The sequence below is a fragment of the Echinops telfairi genome, unplaced genomic scaffold (assembly GCF_000313985.2).
Source record: "Echinops telfairi isolate 266 unplaced genomic scaffold, ASM31398v2 ScPeMD7_7467;HRSCAF=8505_1, whole genome shotgun sequence".
NCBI classification, from domain to species: Eukaryota; Metazoa; Chordata; class Mammalia; order Afrosoricida; family Tenrecidae; genus Echinops; species Echinops telfairi.
Genome location: NW_022111368.1, coordinates 25,854,912 through 25,866,853, shown reverse-complemented (window position 1 = coordinate 25,866,853; position 11,942 = coordinate 25,854,912).

The following is an 11,942-nucleotide window of genomic DNA, read 5'->3' as shown; positions in this document are numbered from 1 at the left end:
CATAACCACTATGCCACCAGGGCTCCTCATTGAAAGTGTCCATCAGAAGCAAGGAACATTCCGCTAGACCACGTTCCTTCTCAACTGGAGAAATGGACTTACTTCTCTCTGGAGGAGCATGTTACCCACACTTACCTGCTTTGTTTCTTTTTGATGTGACCCTATGCCTTACTAAAACTTTGGCTTAAATCTTGGCTGCTGCATGCGTGTTGAGTGCGTGAGTGTGCTTATTTCTGGCCCCTTACAACCACACAGGTGTGGAGCTTGCTAGTGCTCTGACGGGCAACAAGCTGAAGTTGAACTACACAGAGGGGACACCCATGGACTCTGCTGTTGTGGGGCTTACATTCTGATAGCATGAGTTGTTTCAGTTGCCTGTAAGACATCTAGTCAGAAATGTTACAATGGGTCACAGTGGCAATTGGAGCTCAGAGGCAGGTCTGAGTGGAAGGGTATAAATGTGTGAGTCATCCATATCTAGAAGAATTTAAAGACAGAGGAGTAAAAAACATTGCCTACAGAGAAGACATCATGTGAGAATTGAACTTGGTCTGTGACTAGTCCAACATTAAGGACTCCAGCATTTAGGGGTTGGGTGGAGAAAGAAGGGCCGGTAAAGGAAACTGAACAGCAGCGGCCACAGAGGAGGGGAAACCAGGAGAGTACCACGGAAGCCAAACAAAGAGATTGCCTCAAGGCACAAATGATATTTGTTGTTCCATTCGGCTAAAGTGAGTTTACCAGTTACCAGGTAAGAACAAGTCTGACAGTTGTATTAGGGTTTGTTTTGTAACTGAAAACTTGACACAAACCTAAACCAAAGCAACGCTCTATTAACACCTGACAGGAAGCATAAGCATAGAGGTACGTTAGGTTTCAGGAATGGTTTGATCCAGCAGTCCCATCATTCCATCAAGCACTGTCTATATATCTTCTAAGGAATTCTTCTATCTCTTCTCTTGGCTTTCTTAAATGCCAGCTTCTTTCTGAGGCTCTCCCCACCCAACCAACCCTTCACAAATGAGTGCCAACAACTTCCAGGATTCATACTTTTCTCATTTACACTGGGAAAGAGAGGAAATAAGAAAAGTTCTACCCTCCCCCCAGCTTGCACACATTTCTTCATGTTTTATTCCTCCCAACTGAGGCATGTGTTTATCCATGAGGCAATATCACTGTGACTAAGTGGTGTTGCAGAAGAATATTGAAAGTATCATGAACTGCTGAAAGGACAAGATGATCTGTCTTGGAAGAAGTGCTGCCAGATTGCTCCTTGGAGTCAAGGATGGTTAGACTTTGTCTTACATACTTTGGACATATTGTCAGGAGAGACCGTTCCCTGGAGGACATCATGCTTGGTAAAGTGGACGGGCAGCAAAAAAGAGGAAGGCCGTCGGCGAGATGGATTGACACAACGACTGCAACAATGGGCTCAGTCATAGGAACAGTCTGTGAGGATGTCAGAGGGCCGAACAGTGTTTTGTTCTATTGTACACAGGGTTGCTATGGGTCGGAGCAGACTTGATGGCACTGAAAAACAACCAGGGGGGCAATGGAAACCCTGACATTGCTGTCTGTTAAACGTTGGACTCCCAACTGCAAGGTGCCTGGTTCAAAACTATCAGCAGCTCTATGGGTGAAAGTTGGGGCTATGTGCTCCTGTAAAGATTTTCAAATCCCAAACCAAACTCCCTGCCATCGTGTCAATTCCAACTCATAGGTACCCTATGGAACGAAGTAAAACTGCCCCCGTGGGTTTCTGAGATTACAACTCTACTGGAGTGGAAAGCCTTGTCTTTCTCCCATGGAGCAGCTGCTGGTTTCCAACTTCTGACCTTGAGGTAAGCAGCCCAGTGAGTAGTCACTTTGTCACTAGGGATCCTCAGAAACTCCACATTGTGTTACTATGAAACAACTCAATGGCGGGGGCTAGGGAGGCAATATGAGAATCAGCTAAATGTTATGGTTTGAGTTTAGAAGTCCCTAGGTGGCACAAATGGTTAACTTGCTTAGCTGGTAACCGAAAGATCAGAGGCTTGAGTCCACCCAAGGGTGACTGTGTTAGTCCAGGTAGACTAAAGAAAGAAATTCATAGAGACACTCATAGGTGTATAAGAAACAGCTTTATATACAAGAGCAATTAAATATTGAGAAAAAATCCCAGCCCAGTCCAGATCAAGTCCATAAATCTGATATTAGCCCATATGTCTGATACCAATATATAAAGTCCTCTTCAGCCTCAGGAAACACATGCAATGATGCCGAATGTAGGAAGATCACAGGCCAGTGGGGTGGGAGTCTTGTGGATCCAGTGGCATTGTAAGCATCTCAGTGCTGGCAGGGGTCTCCGCGTGGTTCCTTCGGCTCCAAAACTCTGACTGCCTCAGGGTAGCTTCATGTTGCTTCTCTTCAGAAATGTCTCAAAGGGAGTGAGCCAAGAGAGAGTGTCTCCCACCTCCAAGGAGGAAATACTGGAATTCCCAGAATCCTCAGGGGAAGGCCATCCCCACACAGAGACCTCATTGGCTATATAATGATTGACAGGCGAAACTCCACCCCTTCATGCTTAATCCTCTCCAATTGACAACAGATGATATAACTACTACAGTGACCCAGAAGAAAGGCCTGGTTCTCTCTTTCTGAAACATCAGCCATTGAAAACCCTTTGGAGCACAGCTTTATTCGACACACGTGGCGGCGTCATGAGGTTGGGATTCACTTAGCAGCTGCAGGACACTGAAGGGGTTAGGTGTTAGATAAGCCTGGGGTCTGAGGTGGAGTCAGGACCCCCACGGCACTTGTGCTGAGTATAGTAGTCTAGCCATCCCCTGAGAACCGTGTTAGTTCCCAAAAGAAGAGGAAGGTGTGTCGGGGAGCAACAAAAACACAACAAAGGAGCAGAAAGAAGCCTGATGGAAGGTTGTCAGCGGCTGGGAGGTGAGAGAGTGGGACGACAGAATGCGGAGACAACCCTTTCAGGAGGCCTGGCTGTAAAGAGCAAGAGTGAGAGAAGGTGCTCACTGGGCAGAGATATATGGCAAGTAGAGAGGGATCTTTATCATTTCCCTTTTCATTGTAGTAAAACATAAGCAACAAACATTTGCCATTTCAACCTTTTTTGTGTACGTAATTCAGTGTTTGGTGCGTTTTAAAAAGCATTTTAAGGGGGGCTCTCACAGTTCTTAGAACATCCCATACATCAATTGTATCAAGCATATTTGTACATATGTTGCCACTATCATTTTCTAAACATTTACTTTTTATTTAAGCCCTTGGTATCAGCTCCTCTTTTTTCCCTCCCCACCCCCTGTGACCCCTGATAAATGATAAATTCCTGTTATGTTCATATCTTACACCAACCGCTGCCTTTCTGTGGTGGGGTGGGGTGGTGGTGTTATGCATCAGCGATCATTGAGATCAGTTCCCCCTCCTCCTTTCCTCCCCTCCAACCTTCCCCTAGCCTCCTGGTATCGATACTCTCCTTTCTGTTCCTGAGGGATTTATCTGTCCTGGATTCAGTGTGTCATGCCCTCTTATCTGTACCAGTGTACATGCTCTGGTCAAGCCAGAACTGTAAGGCAAGACTAGAGTCATGATAGTGGGGGGTGAGGAAGCCTCAAAGAACCAGAGGAATATTGTGTGCTTCATCAGTGCTATACTGCGCCCTGGTTGACTCATCCCTTCCTTGTGACCCTTCTGTGAGGGGATGTCCTATTGTCTACAGATGTATTTTGGGTCTCTGCTCCAACCCCCCTCGTTCTCAACAATATGTTTGTTTGTGGTCTTCTGATGCCTGTTACCTGATTCCATCGACACCTCATGATCACACAGGCTGGTATGCTTCTTCTATATGGGCTTAGTTGCTTCTCTGCCTGATGGCTGCTTGTTTATCTTCAGGCTTTTAAGACCCCAGATGTGATAGCTTCTGATAGTTGGGCACCATAAGTTTTCTTCACCACATTTGCTCATGCACCCATTTTGTTTTCAGTGATTGTCCTGGGAGGGCGAGCATCACAGAATGCCAGTTTGTTAGAACAAAGTGTTTTTGCATTGAGGGATGGTTTGAGAGAGGCCCAAAGTCCGTCCACTTCCTCAATATTGCCATATAAATATATGTACATAGGTCAATACCTCTATTTTTATGAATTGATATATATACACGAGTGCACACCTATGATTATACCTCTCTATAGCTTTGCTTCCCAGATCTTTCCTCTGTTTCCTTTTACCTTTTTCCTGCCCTGCCATCATGCTCACCCTTCTTCTGCCTCTTAGTAATTCCTCTCGGCTAGATTGCTGTTGCTCTAACACCACCAGAATTTCTACATTCTCTTAGTTATTTCTTTTAGTTCCCTAGTTGTTCCACTGTTTATGGCATTGTTTGCTCATGGCTCCTTCCCCTTCCTCCTATTCCCCCCAAATTCCTCCAGAACCATCAGTCTCATTGCTTTCTCCTCGGGCTTGCTTCCCATGCCTATCTTACACAAGTAGGCAAAAAACATAACAGAGACAAAACAAAAAGAAAACAAAAGATCGAAGAAAATGAACAAAAATAGTAAAGAAGAAGAAGGAGAAGAAGACTGTCCCCCCCAACCCAAAACAACAACCCATGAAAAAGCACACATAATTTCAGGTCTGTCCACTGTAGCTTTTTCTGGTGCAGGAGAACAGAGTGACAGATGTACTGACTTTGAACTCTGAGGGCTCCCTGTGACCATGGGCAAGTTCATCTCTTTGCGCTTATTTCTTGGGCTGCTCCTTTGGCCGCACAGGAGCCCTGGTGGCACTGTGCGTAAGTGTTCAGCTGCTGAGCAAAAGGCTGGTGGTTCCAACCCACCAGCAACTCTGTGTGAACAAAGACCTAACGATGTGCTCCCAGAAAGATGAAAAACAAAAACATTGTCATTGAGTTCATTCAACCCTCGAAGACAGAATAGATGTAAATCACAGGGTGTCCAAGGCGATGACCATTAAGAAGCAAACGGGTACCTCTTTCTCCCATGGCACAGCGAGTGCACTGGAAACACCAGCCTTTTGGTCGCAGTCTTTCACTTAGCCACTGCCATGTCAGGGATCCTCCATAAGCTATCTGCCTGGAAACCTTCACTCGGATTGGACTCAGCGGCACACCAAACAATACCCGTGGAGATGCTGCTGCTCCCTCACCAAGGTGTCATGAGGAAGAAATGAGGTCTTGCTGGTGAATGACATCGTGGTATTTTTCAGTTTTCTCTGCACCAATCCCTTCCAACTCCAATGAACTCAACCCACTCATTCTAAGCCACTGACACACATCTGAGGAAGGCCTGGATTGTCTATGGGCTTGTGGAACCCAGTAACACACCAGAGGAGAGAGAGGGAAGGAGCACTGATCAAAATGCAGGAGTATGTTTGCACAGTTTTTTTTCATCTCATAGCCTCCAAGTTGCTTACCAGAGAATCTTCCACAAAGTCTTTGTGGAGTTTTTCAAGGTGGCAATTAAAGTCCTGAGGTCAACAAGATTGGCTGCCCAGCAGCGTCCTGTTCCCAAACACTGGGAGGAATAAGATGTCATTATTTCAAAACCCTTTTTGACAGCATTAGTAGGTCAAGGGGAAGTTCTGGCCATGGATGTCGGAGAAGCAGCCCAAGAAAAGGAATGAGGAAGAAGAAAGTGAGCGAGAGCCTAAGGCTGGCTTTGGAGATCAGTGCTTGCTGTGTTTTATCATGCCAATCACGGCATATCTTTCTTTATCTTTCGGTGAGACAAACAAACAAACAAACAAACAAAACCACACATGATCAAAGAAACAACCCTTCTCATCAACAGAGGAATAGATAAAGAAATTTCGCTCTATTCTTTACAATGGAATATCACTCAGCTGTAAAGAGAAATCCAATCCTGATATACAAAAACAAAACAAAACAACCCTCACTGCCATCAAGTTGGGTCTGACTCATAGTGACCCTACATATAGAATAGGATAGAGTTGTCCTTGTGAGTTTCTGAGACTGTAACTCTTTATGGGAGTAGAAAGCTCCATCTTTCCCCGTAGAGCAGCTGGTGGTTTCAAACCACTGGCCTTGCAGTTTGCAGCCCAATGGATAACCACTATGCCACCGGGGCTCCTGCTATATACTACAACATGTATAAACCTTGAAATATTATGCTGAGTAAAGTAAGTCACACACAAAGGGGCACATATCGCACGGTCCCATTCACATGAAATATCTTGGTGGGGATGGTGGTGGTGGTTGCGATGGAGTAGAACTCACCGCTCCACAGCATTTTCAGGGTTGTGGCTTCTCTGAAGCAGGTCAGCAAATCTAAGGCTCATCTGGGTCAATTCTTAACTGCCAATCTCGTCAAGAGTCCCCTATGAAATGCCTAGAATATGCAATTTCATTGAGACCAACATTTATTAGTGGTTCCCAGGGGCAAGTGGGAGGGCAAAATAGGGAACTATTGCTGCTGGACTCTGTTCAGTGGGAAGCTTCAACTGTCCCAGTCCCTTGAGCTCTGTCCTATTACACAATGATGGCATCCAGGAGTCCTCCAGGTGATATTTTGTGAGATTAAAATGCTGATATGTGTTTGGCTGACATTCCTGGGAGAATTTGGCAGCTTTTTTTTTTTTTTCTGTCCTTCCCTGAGGTTGAGCTTAGACACAGATCTCGGATGCAATGTTCTAGCTCTTAGTACCTACCCGGTAGATAACAGGGCTTTCCTGGTTCTATATTGTGGAATGACCTTGTGAGTGTTTTTAGAAGTCAAAGAAGGAAAGTGAAATGTTGTGCCCATACAGAACCTTTGTGCTCATTTGAGGAGACCCTGTGACCCGACGAAACTTATTGCTACTCTTCTCAGAGGTTAGTCAAAACACCAGAAAGAATAAAATCAAATCTACTCTAGTGTTTCAACACAGAATTAATTTTTTTCCTATTTATTTTTCCTATTGTATAATGCTGTCTTCAGGAACGGAAGTCCACACATAGTCAATGATTCTCACTGCAATAACAGAAAACCGTGATGGAAGTTTCAGAGTAGGAAAGGTTTGCTTGCTTAAGACCTCAGATAGAAAAACTGGGGCCATGTCTACACATACGGATGATGGTTGAAGAGGCGATCCAAGCCTGTGCTGCTTTCCCTGAGTGACTACTGCAAGAGGAGAGGAGACTGGCTGCTCTTGCTGAGAAGCCACCTGATAATTCTGTGGTTAGAGAACTGACTTGTCCTTCATAGTCGAAACCCAGTTCACTGAGAGGTTCCAGTATCTGCATCCACCACTCCTCTGTCAATCTGTTGTCTAAGTTGCCAGTTTGTGAAGCTGGCAGTTATGCCATCAGAATTTCAAATACTGGCATGGTCACACGTGAGGAACAGCTCTGGGCAGAGTCTGTACGAAAGACTAGGAAGAAGGATCTGGAAGGCTACTTCTGAAAAAATAGCCAGTGAACACCTTAGGAAGAACAGTGGAACAGTGTCTGATACAATACTCAAATCCGAGCCCCTCAAAGGTCAAGGCCATCAACATATGCCTCCTTCAAGGAGAGCCAACTTCAATGCCACGAGGGAAGTAAAGCTCTGGGATCTTCGTTTTCTGAGATGGCACGACTCAAAATGAGAACAAAGGAATGAAAATATCCATTAATGATTGGAATGTGAACTGTACAAGATATGGCTCCAGGAAAATTGGAAGTCAAGAATGAAATGGAATGCTTAAAGATCTAAACTTTAGGTATCAGTAAGCTGAAATGGACTGGTATTGGCCATTTTGAATTGGCCAATTATAATGATCTACTATGTGGGAAAATGACAAATTGAATAGGAACAGCATCACATTCCTTGTAAAGAAGAAAAAAAGAAGATAATTTCACGATCTATCCTGAAGTACAATGCTCTTGGTGCTAGGATACTACTCACAAGGAAGACTCATTAATGTCAAAGCTAAAGAAACTGAATATTTTTTTTACCAACTTCTGCAGAATGAAACTGATCAAACATGTAATTACAGAACCTTGATAATTACTGGTGATTAAAATGCAAAAGTTGAAAATAGAAGGATCGGTAGCTGGAAAGTATGACCCTGGTGATAGAAGTGACATTAGGGATCACATGACAGACTTTTGCAAGACCAATTACCTCTTCGTTGGAAACACCTGTTTTCAAAAGCATAAATGTTGACTTTTCATATGGACCTCCCTGGATAGAATACACAGAAATCTAATACACTACATGTGTGGAAATCGATGATGGAAAAGATCGATATTATCAGTCAAAATTAGGCCAAGAGTCCACTGGGAAACAGGTAATCAATTACTCAAGGCAACTTTAAGAAATCCTGGGAGGAGATCATCAGACTTGTATCTTTTCACCATACTTAATCAATCTATATGCTGTGCAAATAATGAGAGAAACTGGACCACAGGAAGAAGAACCCAATCTTAGGACTGAAGGGGGACTCATTAATACCCTGAGATATGTCGATGACACAGTCTTGCTTGTGGAAAGTGAAGAGGATTTGAAGCACCTACTGATGAAGATCAAAGATCGCTGGCTTCCGTGTGAGTTACACCTCAATGTAACGAAAACCAAGACCTTCACGGCTGAATCAACAGACAACATCATGATAAATGAAGAAAGAGAAGCATCAAGAATTTCGTTTTACTTGACTTGGATCTGCCATCAATGCCACGCAAGCAGCAGTTGCAAAACGAAGTGAAGCGTTGCGTCTGGAGAATGTGCTGCGAGAGACCTCTTTAGAGCGAAGATGTCACTTTGGGAAAGAAAGTGTGGCACCTTGTATGCAGGCAAAAGCTGGACAACGAATACAGAAGAACAGACACATTTGACTTACGGTGCTGGTGAAGAAATTGAAAGTCACGTGGACTGCCAGAAAAACAAACAAATCTGTCCTGGAAGCACTATCCCAGAATGCTCCTAAAAGAGAAGATGGGGGACTTTGTCTCGCTGACTTGGACAGGTTATCATTAGGGACCAGTCCCTGTGCAGGACATTATGGTAAAGTAGAGCTTCAGTGAAAATGAAGGACACTCTCGGGGGGATGGATTGCCACAGTGGCTGCCATAATGGGCTCAGATACAGCAACGCATAGGAGGAAGGCTCAGAACCAGGCAGTATTTCATTCGGTTGTACATAAGGTCTCTATGAGTTGACAGCTAACAATTGTCGGCCCATCTGGAGGAGGTGGGAAGCTTTTAGTTTACATTTGGACTTTTCATCTCCTGCTTGACTCATTGAAGAATTGTAAAAATTCCCTTGTATGTTAAGAGGAGTGATTAATACTAATGCACAAGCATGTGCATGCTCATATAAATGGAGGCATACAAATACACATCTTTTATTGGCTTTCTTTTTACAGCTAATAACACCTTGAAGAGAAATACTTTGCAGTTGTCCAAAAACTGACATTACATGTACCTGTAACTCCCTTCCCCTGAGTGCAGTAGATAGAATGACTATGGGCAAATTTAAATGTGTTTCTGAGTTCTTCTAGTTTCTATGCAGCAAAAGAATGTTTGGGCATTTGAATTATGAGAATTGTGTATGAATTTCCAATTTATATTCACATGGTGTTCTTTCCCCAGGAAGTGTGAAATAAAATCTTACCTCATGTACTCTCCACCCCTAAAAGGGGGTGGGGGAAAGTAATATGAAAACTGGCTGTAGAAATAGGCAATTTCAGAAAACGAGTAATAACCTTAACCTACTGGCATCAAGTTGATTCTGACTCATCTCAACCCTATAGGCAGAGTAGAAACCCTTGAATTTCTGAAGTTATAAATCTTTATGGGAAAAGAAAGTCTCATCTCTCTCCTAAGGAGCAGCTGGTAGATTTGAACTGCTGTCTTTGCAATTAGCAGCCTAACATGTAACCTACTTCATCCCCGGTAACAACCTTATGCCCATCCAAAAGACTCATCCATCTATCTGGCAAATGCTACTTAGTATCCACAATGTGCCCACCTGTGGGCTTTTTATGCCATGAACAAAAAGTTGAGTAGGACACAGCTTCGGCCCTCAAGGAGATCTTGCTGGATAGTAAATGGGCATTTACTGCCATTCTCTTCTTTTTTGTTTGGCTGAAGGGATAAATTGCTGGTTTTTATGAAGCCAACATGGGAATTTTGGACTCCGATCATGAACTTCACGGGGCCTCTCAGTCAACCAGCAATACACAGAGCAGATAAAGCTAAGTCAAGTTCTTTTTTAGTCCACAGGCATAGAAGAGTGATACATACCCAAGAACAAATAAAACTGTCTTAGATGCTGGGACTCATGTAATTTGCCTACAATATCCCCAGTGTGGGAACCTGCCCCTGAGGGCACCTAGTCAGACCTCCCAGTTGCAGATCCCGTCGCAGGGTATAAAGGACTTTCACATGAGCCATTACAACACGGTCTATCACATACATAGCGCAGGCATTATAATCATCCTTATTTTACAAGCAAGGAAATTGTGATGCTTAATAACGAAGTGACTTATCCGAGTTACCAAACCAGTAAGGGGCAGGGACAGGAGTGGAATCTAGGTCATCTACATCAGTGCTTCTCAAAACTGAGGATGCATTCCAATCACTTGGTGGACTTGTTAAGTGTTCCTGGGGCTCATATACAATGTCAATGATGCTGGTCCTACCTCCTTCTTCAACCTGTCCTTCGGGAAGCTGTTGAGCCTTGATCTTGTATGGGAGATTTGCGGCCCTCAGGTTAAAGTCACCTGCCTTTAAAAATACCCCCTGATTCTCCTGATTCTTTAGTTTAAAGTAGACTCAGTCATCAGTATTTTTTAAAAGGCTCTCTAAGGAATTCCAAAGGATGATTCCAGTTGGGAATCATCAGATATTCCTGACCCCTTCAAGGCCTCCCCAAAGCACGATTTACAGTTAAGGAAAATGAATTTCTAATACACAAATTGCACTCAAACCAACGCCAAACTCATTGACATAGTCAATTCCAACTCATAGCGATCCTACAGGACAGCATTAAGCTGCCCCTGTGCGTTTCTGAGACATTAACTCTGTAATGTAAGTAGAAAGCCTCATCTTTCCCCTATGGAGCAACTGATGGTTTTGAACCACGACCTACCAGTTAGCCCAATGTGTAACCACTGCACTAGCAGGGCTCATTAAACTTCACTAGATTTGGGTAAATGACATTTAAGCTTTGAGTGTCTAAAAGCAAAGAAAGGCAGTTTAATCTCATTAACACATGAAACTCATTTATTCTGCTCAATTCAATTAAGAGCTAAAGGTCTTAATCATTTCCATCATTCCTAAATCTAGAGATGTGAGCAGGATTATTCCTACATGGGCTCTCCAGGAAAGGATTCTAGGGAGACTGGGGATATTTCAGGTCTCTGTGTGAGTTAAAGGGAGACAATGTTCAGGTATTTCTAGACCCTCTTTGAGCTTGTTGTACATTGTCAGATTGGTCTGCGGGGACAGAACAAACAACTTAACATTACTCACCTGGGGCAAGATTGGCTGACAGCACAACTGGTTTCACATTAAGATGGAATGACCTCATGGCCCCAGTAGATGAAATAGGAGCAAAACATGGAGCAAACCCAAATAAGTAAAAATTCCAGACTTCTTGGATCAGCTGAGACTATTACCCTGAGTCATTCGTTTTATTTATTTATTTATTTTATTTAATCATTTTATTGGGGCTCATACAATTCATCACAATACGTAGATCAATTGTGTAAAGCACACCTATACATTTGTTGCCCTCATCCTTCCCAAAATTTGCTTTCCTCTTAGGTTCCCGGAATCAGCTCATTTTCCTTTTTTCCCCTCCCCCTTCCTTCCCACTCCGCCCTCCCCCATGAACCCTTAATAATTTATAAATTATTATTATATCTTATCTTACACTGCCCGGCATCTCCCTTCGCCCACCCCTCTGCTGCCCATCCCCCAGAGAGGAGGTTATATGTAG